This window comes from Chiloscyllium plagiosum, unplaced genomic scaffold (assembly GCF_037043375.1).
Source record: "Chiloscyllium plagiosum isolate Xiang-an unplaced genomic scaffold, Cpla_swu_hap1 HiC_scaffold_43, whole genome shotgun sequence".
NCBI lineage: Eukaryota > Metazoa > Chordata > Chondrichthyes > Orectolobiformes > Hemiscylliidae > Chiloscyllium > Chiloscyllium plagiosum.
The window spans coordinates 38081630-38094835 of NW_028270181.1; positions in this window are offsets into that span (position 1 = coordinate 38081630).

Consider the following 13206-nt stretch of genomic DNA (forward strand, 5'->3'; position numbering starts at 1 on the left):
TTTGCAATAATTTGCCAATCCAATAATGAGCAAAAAAAATAAAACTTGGATTGAAAAAATGTAGACTCCTGTCAGTGGATTATGACTCTCAAATTGCAAGCTGGAAGTAGTATCAGTGCTTTAGTAAAAAAAAAAACAGCAGTTCCTTTAAGAATGCAGACCCAGGCTCAGAGCTGAAGTGTCCAGTCATCTGCAAACTTACTTCCAAACAAGTCCTCATTTTCCATTAGCACCTATAAATTATTTATGCCAAGTCTCTACATCTCACTCTGTCAACTCACATTAGAAAGAGGAACGGCTTGAACAAGACAAATGGAGACACCATACTATTAAGCACAGGACAACTTCACAGCAAAACTCCCACTCGCATCTCAATTCTGTTCAAGCGTATTCAGCAAGTGGAAGTACTCAAATCCTAGGAAGGAGATCAACAGTTTGGTCTCTTCAGAAATGTGGAAAGAATAGGAATGGCAGATAAGGTTTCAAGGTGTGCGGGAGGTGTAAAGAATGGGAGTCATGGCAGAAGAAGAGGAGCAGTAAGCATGTGGGGAAACAGTGAAGCAGCAGAGATTGCAGGAGGAGCAGCGTCGAATGCAGGAATTAGGGGCAGTCAGGTGCTGTGTCAGGGCAGCAGGAGGATCGGGCACTGGGAGAGGCATGTGAAGGAGAGGATATAGGGAGCAGTGACACAACTCCTCAATTCCTCCCCAGCCACTCTCCCATGAGCATGCAGATCCTGGGCCTTCTCCATCACCACTGTCTTACCAACGGACGTCTAGAGGAAGAACGCCTCATCTTCCGTCTTGGGAAACTTCAATCCTATGGCATCAATGTGGATTTCACCAGTTCCCTCATTTGCCTTCCCCTGACCTTATGCCAGTTCGAACCTTCTCGCTCAGCACCATCTTCATGACCTGTCCCATCTTTTAATCTTCCTTACCAACTATTTGCTAACGCTCCCCTCCTACCTATCACCTTCAGCCCTACGTCCATCCACCTATTTCAGTCTCAGCTTCCTTTTTCCAGCCCCATTACCTCCTATTTATCTCTCCACGCCCAATGGTCCCAGGCTCATTCTTGATGAAGGACTTTTGCCCGAAACGTCAACTTTCCTGCTCTACGGATGCTGCCTGACCTGCTGTGCTTTTACAGCACCAATCTCATCTTGACTCTAATCTACAGAATCTGCAATATTCGCTTCCCCTCGCAGTGAGACAGGGAGGTGATGTGGAGGAAGTTCAAGGCCCAGGAGCTTTGGGATGCTTATGAGGCGGTAGGAGGCAACGGAGGAACAGGTACATACATTCGGTGGAAGGGTCATGTGTACAGTAGCGATTGGAGGGGCTAGGAAAATGCGCGAAGCAGTGAGCAGTGCTGGCAAGGAGATGGGTAATTAGGAAGGCAGATAGCAGGTAAGTTTGAGAAAACAGTCAAAACATAGGCTCTGGAGCAGTGAGGTCAGGTGGGGCAATCAGTTGAAAGGGCAAGAAACAGAGTGACAGCACGAGGTGGGCAGCAGGAACAGGAGGACAGCGGGGAAGAGAGTAGAAAGTGACAGGTAAGAAGGTGGCTTCAAGAGGAGAGAGCGACAGGTGAGGGAAGGGTGCTACAGTAATGGGGCAGGAAGAGATTCACAGGAAAATATGGGCAGAATAAATGGTCGACAGGGAGCAGGACAGAGGAGAGGGATAGTTACGGTGATGCGATTGGCATATCAGGCAAGGGCTAGGGGCCGTGACCAGAGAGGAGAAGGGACAGCTGGATGGCAATGAAATGGGGGAGGGGAACAGGCCGTGGTAAACGGGGGATTGGAATGATGGTGGAGTGACAGGGCTGAAGCGGGACCAAGGGATACTTCCAGTGATGCGAACGCCCCTCGCCATTGTGCTCTCTCAATGCCCAGGAGCCACAGTGCCACCGGTGTTTGTTGGAGCGAAAAAACTGTACCGTCATGGCAACAAGCCCACACGTGGTCACACTTGACCCTATTCCAAATCCTCGACAGCCTTCAATCTGGAGGCTTTGCTGTGGCACCGCCTATTATACTGAGGGCTAACGGAATGCCTACCCAGCTCGGACGACGTTGATCGTCACCAGGTTCACTTCATTGGAAAGGCTGAATCCGGCTTCTGGATGGAATAACCCAGCATGTCAGGGTTTTCTCCTGGACGTACGGTGCAGTGACATCGTCGTGTAACGACGTAAGACGTTGAGCGTGAAGAGGTGTCAATCGAAGTAACTCCGGCTCATTATTCATTCATAATAATCGCAGGTTGGCGCCTGATTGCAGCAGAAGATATACAGGAAAAGGTTGTCACTCTCTCTGCATCTGTCCAATCAAAACCTTCCCTTTTCTTCAAATCATCTGTGATTGCTGAGTGGTTTAGGGGTGGAACTTGTAATCTCAAGGGTTTTCCTTTTGCAAGTTTGAGCCGTAAATGGTGGAATCTTTAAAAAGGGATTCTGACCAGAATAACATCAGCCATGATCATGCTAAATGGCGGGGTGGCCTCGAAGGGCTGAATTGTCTACGCCTGATCCTAATTTCAACTTTTCCCTCTGGAACAATATTTCAAGTGAAATTCGGGAATGAATTTGGAATGCTTTTGCAGAATATGACATCAGCCACTCTCTATTTCAACGACAGAAATGAGTTATCTTTTTGTTGCTCCAAAACATGGTTCGATTTCCAGCTTCACGAAAGTATAGGTTCGAGGCCGTGTTTGTGCTTCTGGTCGCATTTGCTCTCAAAAGGTCTCGCTCTCAAAAGTTCAGACTATCAATGCAACCTCTCGGGCGAACATCCCACGAAAGTAACATTACTAGTCTGTGTGACTCACAGAGTCATAGAGTCTCAGCTGTTGGCAACTGGTGACATTCGCAATTAAGATCCATCTGTGGGATCTGAATTGCATTCACGATAGATATCAATTGCAGATGTCTGGCTACTTTCTGAAAAGCAATCGGGCTCTGTGCACTTGACTATATTCGCAATGCCGATCTATCTGCAGGCACTTGGCTACGTTTCCCTATAACTGTACCTGTTTGCACTTGGTCGTGTTACTTAAAATTGGCACCTGTCTAAACATTGTTAAATTTTGTCATAGTGGCGACTTCCAGCGTCTTAAATACATTAGTCTGATCTTTGAATTGAAAATTTACCAGTTTCAGTTATTACTGCTACATTAACACAAAACCAGAGTGACTGTGGAAATGAATCAGAATAAAAACACTTTTTGGTTCAAGACGACATGGGATAAAGAACGATTAGCTAAACCTGCTAAGCAATCACCGTAGGCGACAGGACACGAAACTGCACAGGGAAAACCCTGCGGATGTCTCAGAAGTGAGGAATTGCTTCCATTGTCACGAATCTGAGATAGTCTGGAGGGCCCTCAGATGTGTGGTCAATAATTAAAACGACGATTTTGCAAATGCTAAAGTAGGATCTTAGGAACAGCATATAATTATACAGTCGGTTTTAAGTTTTAATACATATGCCATTCTTTCTGAGCCACAAATATAGTAGATATGAAAATTAGTTAAATTTTGAACTGATTGCTCAGTTGAAAATTATATCCACCAAGAAGCAAATTTGGAGAAAGTAAATCTTAGCAGGACTTATACACTGAATGGAATTGTCCAACGGAGTGATGCTGACCAAAGAGACCTTGGAGTGGAGGTTCATAACTCCTTGAAAGTGGAATCGCAGTCAGATAGAATAGTGAAGAAGTCTTCCGGTATCTTTCCTTTATTGGTCAGAGTAGTACATACAAGAGTTGCATAATTTCTGCTCCTATGCCTTATAGTCTATGAAATGTCGAATGGCGACCTTTTCCGACATAACAATTTGGTGATTATATGAACTGCGTCTTCACTCCAATCGGGTCTTCATCTCCATCTGACTTCAGATGCTCCAAAGTATAGTTGACTTATGGAAGGACAGAGATAGCTTCGTTTGTCAACATTCTGTGATGATTCTTGTGATGCAATCAATGTTGTCTTAACTTTGGAACTTTAGTCTTTATATTTACTGACAAAATTGAAAAAGTAAACGTTTAAATTAATTTCATCGATGGAATGTGTTTTTCGGACCAATGGAAGAGCCCTGTATGAGAGACAGTGTTGTCAACGGAGCAAGTTCACTCTGAATGAATTATCTTTGGAGTGTATACAGTGCAATTGTGAAGGGCAGAAAAGAACGAGTGGGCGATTTAACCTAAAAAGCATCCTCCACTATTTACGTTGATCATGGGCGCTCGAACACATCTAAGACTTGTGCAGACACAACCGCATAAAACTTCAGGTTGCTGTTAATTCGAAAACGAACAACTTAAAGGCACTCAAAGACGGAATATCCACAACTCATTGTAGTGGAGAATTGCAAAATGATTTAAGGCTGAACCTAAATTCAAATACTCATCATCTTGGTCATACATCAGGATGTCTTTTTTTAAAATTATGACTGTGTGCTTCCAGATTCAGCTGTGTAAGAATGCAGGTTGTTATAAAAGCCTGTCAACCTGAAAAGGTAACAATCGTCTCGGTCTCTGCAAAGGATTTGGCCAAATCGTTGCATCCTGATAATTTGTTCTTCCAACAACTGACATGTTTTATGCATTCGATTGTTTTCCGGTGAAAATGGCGGACTGCAGGGGTGCTGTAATGGCCGAGAGGTTAAGGCGTTGGATTTAATATCCAATGATGGCTTGCTACGCAATTTCGAAAATTGTTCCCCGCGTTGATGCTTTAAATAGTCACGAACTACTTTGGCCAATTTTGAATATCGTGGTGCTTGAGCTTCTGTTCAATTCAAAGTCAATTTTCGACTGCAAAGAATCAGGAGTTAATTTCAAAACTGAACAAGTCACTTAAAAGAATAAATTACACGTCGAGACAGAAACAAGCCACCAACTTCCAATACAAGGAAGTTGCAACACACATGAAGAACTATCATGAAATCTGGAAGTTCGGGCGGGGATAAAACAATGCATAACAGGTAACTGCAGATAATGAATGCTTCATTTTATAGGTTCTGTTGAAAGACGAGCTGAGATAATATTTCAGACCCACAATTTGTGATTATTCTAGATTAATAGAGTCACAGAGCCATACAGACGTAGAGCAAGGAAAGAGAGCGCTCGGTCCAATTCGTCCATGTGTACAAGATATCCTAACCTAATCTCTTCCCATTTGCTACTGTATACTGCTAAACTATTCTTAATCATAGAATTATCAAAGTGGCTTTTAAATGCTTTAATTTCACAGCCTCCACCATTTCGTCTGACAGCTCATTCCATGCACCTACGACCCTCTGCATGAAAAAAAAACAGTTGTCCCTTCAGTTCTTGTAATGCTTTCCAGTCTAATCTTTAACATATGCCCTCTACTTCTGGAGTCCACCACCCGCGGGAAAAGACCTGTCCTATTTATTCTACTCATATCCGTCATGGTTTCATATTTCTCGAAGAAGCCACACCTCACCATTCGATGCTCCAGAGAATCCAACGACAACCTAATCAGAATCTCCCGATAGCTCAAATGCTCCAACCCTAGAACCATGGCTGTGAATTTTTATGAACCTATTCAAGTTTCATAACATCCTTTTGATAGGAAGGAGACCAGAATTGCACGCAATATTCCAAAAGTAGCCTAACCAGTGTCCTGCGTAGTCGCAAGATGATCTCCCCTCTTCTATACTCAAAGCTCTGACCAATAAAGGACAAAATGCCAAGGAGCTTCTTCACGATCCTATCAACTTGCGACTCTACTTTCAAGGAACTATGAATCTGCACACCAAGTTCTCTTTATTCGGCAACACTTCCCAGAACCTTGCCATTAAATGTTGATCTGGAGAAAGCACAGCGGACCATAGATGTTTCTTGAACCGGTCCGCAATTTTGCGCTAAATCTCTCTGATGTAGAGGAGACCACTTCAGGAGCAACAGATGCAGTAAATCAGGTTCGAGAAAATCCAGGTAAATTTCTAGCGGATTGCAATGATTCTTTGGTTTGTTGGATGAAGATAATAGAGAGGAGAGTAGGTTAGAGAGAGAGTTGAGTACAACGAAAACGAGGCAGCTTTGCTCCAGGACCAAGAATCTATTTGTACACACTGACAACACGACAGGACAGTCATACACAGGGAGGCATAAAGTGCATGAAAAAGGGCAAAACATGCAAGTCAACGCAGTAATCCCGAACAAGAAAATACATTAGAGACAATGGAGGACAAATTGGATTGTAACAGTGAATGATTATTAATAAAGCATTGTTTCAGCATCCATTCCAAAAGTCGTCCAAAAATTGCAAATGGAAGAGAGTGGGATCATACAGTTTTATGAAGTCTCATGGCTTAGACGAAGAAACCGTTGTAGAGTCTCGCTGTGAGAGACGAAATGTTCTGGTATATTTTGCCAGATGGCAGGAGGGTGAATAATTTGAATCAAAGATGTGTGGGGTCGTCCACAACGCCGTTGGCCTTGCAGATGCAGGGTGTGGTGAAGATGTCTGCAATGGAGAGAAGAAGATTCCGATGACCGTCTCAGCAGTCCTCACTACCAGTTATCGGGTTTTACCATTCAAGACGATGTTATGCCCGAACCAAGCAGTGATGCAGCTGCACATTCCTATGTAGAATGTGGTGCGGACAGGGGATTAGATTACATTACATTACAGTGTGGAAACAGGCCCTTCGGCCCAACAAGTCCACACTGACCCGCCGAAGTGTAACCCTCCCATGCCCCTACATTTACCCCTTACCTAACACTACGGGCAATTTAGCATGGCCAATTCACCTGACCTGCACATCTTTGGACTGTGGGAGGAAACCGGAGCACCCGGAGGAAACCCACGCAGACACGGGGAGAACGTGCAAACTCCACACAGTCAGTCGCCTGAGGCGGGAATTGAACCCGGGTCTCTGGCGCTGTGAGGCAGCAGTGCTAACCACTATGCCACTGTGCCGCCCACAGATGGGCTTTCCTCAACGGTATCAGACAATATAGTTGGTGCTGGTCTTTCTTGGCTATGAAGGTGATGTCGAGGGACAGGTTAGTTTATTTGCCAGATGGATGCAAGTAAATTTGGTGCTCTTGACAATCTCCACGAGGTAAAGCATCGACAGTCAGCAGAGAGTGACCTGTCTGTGACGTGCTAATGTCAGCAAACATCTCTTTCGTTTCGTCAACGTTCATAGACAGATTGATGGCTCTGCACTAGTCCGTTAGCTGCAGCACGTTGCCTCCGTATGCTGTACACTTCGTTCCTGCTAATGAGACCCACTACCGCCCTGTCAACAGCTAACGTAATAATATAATTTAACTGGACATCAATTATCTTTAGTGGGAAAGCAGGGTGAACAGAAGTGGACTCAGCAGACAGCCTCAGGGTGCCCCCGAGCTCAGTGTGATGCGGTTGGAGATGCTGTTCCCAATCCGGGTTGACGGGGGTCTCCCAGTCAGTAGGTCCACGATCCTCTTACAGAGGGATGTCTTCAAGCCCAGCAGACTCAGCTTTCCAAACAGGTGCTGACGAATGATACTGTTGAATGCAGAACTGAAGGTAATGAAGATTAACATGATGTAGGTGTCCTTCTGCACTACGTGGGCGAGGGCCAGATGCAGGATGGTGGAGATGGCGTCATCTATTGAGCGCTTGGAATGAATTGCAATCTGCCAAGTGTCCAGCGAAGGTGGTTGGGGGCAATGGGGATCAGGGTCAAAACTTGCCTCATCACGAGCCTCTCGAAACATTTAATTCTGATGTGTTAACGCAACGGGACAATCGACATTGCGGCAAGACATTGAAGACTTCTTAGGCACAGAGACGATGGTAGTGGCCTTGATGCACGTTCGAACGATGTCACAACTCAGGGAAATGTTACACATGTCCATGGGAACATTGGCCAGCACGTCACAGCATCCTCTGATCAGACTATGAGGGATGTTATGTGGTCCAGCAGCAGTACGTGGGTTGACTGTGCATGGGGTTTGCCCCACCTCAGTCGTGATAAGTATCAAAACCTGGTGATTGGAATGGAGAATGGTCTTCCTCGCTTCCACATCATTTCAATGCTCAAACCATGCACAGAAGTTGTTCAACTCATCTGATCCGGGCGTCACCAGCACAAACAGGCAATGCTATGCTGTGGTTGCTGATGGCCTTAATACTCTTCGACATGCTCTGCATATCACCACTGTACTGATAAACTTTGTATATTCTCTATATGTATGCATGCTTTGCCTCTTTGATGGCTCATGACTACTGTCTATAGGTGCCTGACCGATTGTTGAATTAAAGTCACATGGATTGCATTTACGTTTTGTACATGTTTCACAGTAGCTGTTTTAAAATTAAATTTCACAGGATATTTGAACATAAATTTTCATCTAAAAGTTACAATCTCGCGTCATCCCAGTCTTGCAATATCCGGTAGGGATATTTAATGCAATAACAGTAAATCAGTGTCAGCAAGTTCTGCCCCACATTTCATAGAGTTGAACAATCAAATTATGAAAAGAACTTTCATTACAATGCTCTAACCGAAAGGGACATTCTCTTAAATTGCAGGCAGAGACTCAGGGTTTGCAAAGAGACAGAGACAAATAAAGAAAATGAGATAAATGACCTCATTTGAAACAATGTGGCATATTAACCATGAGATGTATAGACACGTTTCACGATTCCAGCTTTTTGACAGTTCAGGAAGTGAGAAATTGCTTCCACTGTCATGAATTTGCGATGCCCTAGAGTGCCTTAATACATGTGCTCAATAATTAGGTAGTAATACACCGATTCTGCAGATACCAAAGTAGCATTTTATTAACAATATATAGTTATGCAGTGATTTTTTTTAAAAAAGGTTTGAGTAGATACGCCATTTTTTATAAGCTGCAAATATTAGATATAAAACTTAGGTGATCTAAGAGCTGATTACTCAGTTGAGAATAATATACTCCAGGAATCAAGAATAACGCCTATGGAAAGGAAATTATTAGAACAGCAAGTATTCGCCTATTGCAAACAGAGACAGGAGAACGTTAAGAATTTTGAAACGTAAAAATCTCAAAGTAAAACCTTAATTATCACCCTGTGACTGTCTTCACAGATAAAGGGCAAGGGCTAGTCGGTTAGATTGCTCAGAACACTGCTGATGCATACCAGAAAAAAAAAACAAACTCAACGGCTATCGTTCAGCTTCAGCTTGTTAACTGCGAGAAATGGACAGTAGCGCTGCTAGCATCATGGAATCAAAAGTGGGTTCGGCTTGTCAGCTGATAACCTTCCATTGGATTTGAAAAATACTGCCAGATTTGCTGAGCATTTCGATAATTTTCCATCTTTTGTTCTCCCACCTTCAAAGGAGCATGGTGAGTCTCCAACAGTAGCAGCCATGTGTCCCTACAATAACTCAAGTACTTGTTCAAAAGAGAACAACTGTTAGAAATTTTCCGACAGTTTTCAAAGAATTCAAAACGTATCGAAAAGTGAGGGCTCTGGTTCACGCATGTCTTAGCTGATGTCCGACTCTCATTGCAGATTTGATTAATTTAGCAAGCTATGGCCCGGTTGAAGGCTTAAAAAGTCAACATAGACGTAGCTCCTGAGGGAGTAGAATTGATCGTTGATTACTCCTGAGTGCAAGGTGTTCAGAAAAGATAGGAAAACAAGGAAAGGAGGTTTATTGGTGGCATTGGTTGAGGAGAATATTGAAGTGATGAAAGAGAACACTGTAGTAGATTCAAAGGCAAAATTGGGTCCAAGATAAATATTAAGAAGTGTTCAATTGCACTGAGCAGTGTCGTTCATAGATCACCTGTTCTGGAAAGGTAGTCGCTGAACAAATCGGGATCACACTTCATATTGAAAAAGTATATGATATCATTTCGCATCATCATTCATAAACGTTACGCAAATAGTGGCATCTTATTTAGACGTGACTGACTATATTTCCACATATTTGCATACAGGAAATTTATTATAAGTCCACATTTCAGAGACATGGATTTGTTTCCTATTGATTCTCCCATGCTGATCAATAGTAAAATAATAGTCAGGAACATCTGATTATTTCTCCAAATAATTCTGAAATGTTGGCCTTTGAGCACTCTAATTTTGAAAACGTTGGCAATTCTTTCTCTCTCTTAATTTAAGTTTGTGCGTTCATAACTTCTTCCGAGTATACATTGACTTATTCACCCATACTGCACTATGGGTACTCTGTCCTCTGCCCAAAGTTCCAAATGGACGTTCTGTCAAGGTCCTTCACATTCAACTCACTCCGTACCATCCTTGTCTTCAGGAGCAGGAAAAGGCAACACAGAGGTCTGGTCATGACACAGATTCCCAAAATGACTTTAATGAGGACTCACATGGAGAAGCTATTTGGGAAAATGCAAAGACTTGACACTTGTGGAATATTATAATATGGATTTGGAATTCGTTGGCAAATAGAAACTGAATGGAATTAAGTTGTCTTTTTTGTTGATTAACAGCATGTTGCTCAACATAAAACTAATTGGGGTTGTGAGTTGTGAGGAAGATAGAAAGAATTATAAGGGCAGTCTAGAAAAAATTGCATGTGCAAGGAAGCTGATGCATTCCAGTGTGAATTCGTATGAATTTATGCAAACTGGAGAGGGATTACAGCACCATCACCAGGCTGACACGGGAAATGGCAATATTGTCATATGGAAGCGATTGGTTAGCGAGGTATGCATCCACTAAAGGTTAGAAAAATGGAACGGAATCTGATTGAAATACATAAAATTCTCACAGGAATAGAGAGATTAGCTGGATGTTTCCCCCGACTGTAGAGCATACAACGATGTGTCAAAAACTTAGTATGGTTCGTAGAACAATTAGGACTGACATGAAGAAACATTTCTTGAGTCATAGAGGACACCTCTGTAATTCGCTACCACATAAAGTTATGGAGGGCAGTACCACATAAGGTTATAGAGGCCAGGTCACTGAGTATATGCAAGGATACATTAATTGTATTTGATTAAAAAAAAACGCTTCAAAGGGCATGAAGAGAACGCAGGAATATAGTATGAAGAATGTGGATTAACCGAGATTATGTAGAATGACAGAATGTGCTGGAGGTGACTGACTTGGACATGGACTGGAACTAAGAGTCAACAGCTTCAGATGAAAACGAGTACGATGTTTGCCAACGCTGATGCTGAAGAGAGGAATTCAGACAATGAATCGTGAGGCCGTAGATAGAAACATTTGTGTCAACAGAGTTAATTGTGCGGGTCAGGAGAAGTCACTACAGGAGATTCTCCGGCTTCATTTTTTATGTAGCAATGAAAACAAACGTTAGTGCAGTTTCTTGCAGTTGAATGACATTGTAAAGTTGCTCAAGCAATACGCTTGACCTGACTTTGACAGATGTGTACGATTGTAGTTTTCTGAAGGGCTGGTATTTAGCAATTGGCGCTTTCTCCACTGTGACTCACCTTCAATTTCTGTTCAGGGAACTTAGCTTTCTAAGCTGTTTTCTCGGTTGCATGAGATTTGTTCCTGAAAAGAAAAGAAATTGTCTTCACTATGGAAGCAGACAGTTGTCATAAATAATCAAGCCATACTTTCAGTCCACTCAATCTTATGCGCATGACGCAAAGTGCTAACTTTTTGACTGCACTCAAGCAAGTGGAAATTAAAGATTCGTAAGGCTGCACCTTCCCCATTCACTGACAAATCACCGTTCATGAACTTCACCACACACATGGGAAAAAAATCTATGACGCAGTTTTGTAGTCCTGAAGAAATTTCCCAATTTCAGTCCTTAAATCTGTTGAAACCGATTATTTTTATTGCAGTAACATCATTTCAAATGGGCGATTCTGGTTAAGTTTCATAATATCACTCCTCCACATTAGCGAAATCAGGTTTCCTTTTATAGTGTGTATCTTCCTTAATGTTCAGCTATTTTCCACTTACATACACGCAGGACTTGCGCCAGTGGATTGCGATTGTGTTGGGTGGATAGTGGAGCTGGGTGGCGTTTTGAATATGTGCAGATGCATGTTAGCCAGAATTAGCACTTTTTTTTTAAGTCGAATCCCTACAGTGCGGAGACAGGTCCTTCAGCCCAACAAGTCCACAACGATACCTCAAAGAGTAACCCAAACAGACGCATGCCCCCACCCGATTATCCTATATTTACACGTGGCAAATGCAGCTAACCAACACATTCTTGAACACGATAGGGAAATTCGCAAGGCCATTCCGCTAACTGAAAAGTCCTTGGGTTGTGGGAGACTCTTACATTATCTAACAATCGAAATTAGGACGCACGGAAAATAGAACGAAATGTTTCAATGATCCATTTTGTACTCATTACGCCCGAGGTAAGACAAAGGCCTGGTTGACATTTTTTTGTGTGTGTGATGCACTCTAAAAGTCGGAAAGAATGAACTGAGCTTGCATGCAGAAAGACTCACTTTTCTTAATGCGCCCTATGGTTTTCTTCATCATGCATCCTTCTTACAGGTCTGTACTTCGGGTTGAAAAATACAAAACCACATCGTTTTAATTTCTGCTTCCCCCCCACACGCATCTGTCCGTAAATTTCCCTATAATGTCATGCAACATTTTAGCTATGTTGACAATGCTACGTGCTTTCTGCTGCCATACTGGTGAGCGGAGGTACCTGTCATCACTTCACTATTTGATTCACAACTGTCATTTGCGGTGGGAGATTGGTACGAAGTAATTCCAGATCGACACAGTCCTCGTTGAAACTCAGTGCCTTCTGAGCAATTAGGGATGGATAATAAATGCTGACCTAGCCAGCCACATAATAATCCCATGAATGAATGTTTAAAGATCAATAATGTGAAGTTAGGGAATGAAATGTACGAGATGGAACTTTCCTGGGAAAAGAAACAATTGAGGCATTCAAGAGCATTGGAGTAATTATACAGAAAGAAATAGTGTGCAAACTTAAGGCGAAAAATCAGGAAACATTCAGAGGTAATGATTCTGGTTTAACAATCGCCATCAGGCACGTTTCAGATGGGATTCACTAGAATATTCCCAGGAATGGAAAGCTTCACATTTGGGGAATGTTTGAAGGCTGTGGATCTATACTCGATGTAGTTTGTAAGGATGAAGGGGAATCTTATTCAAACATAAAGAATACTGCAGGGTCGATTTTGGAAAGGTATTTGCATTTCTGGGAGAGACTCCTAA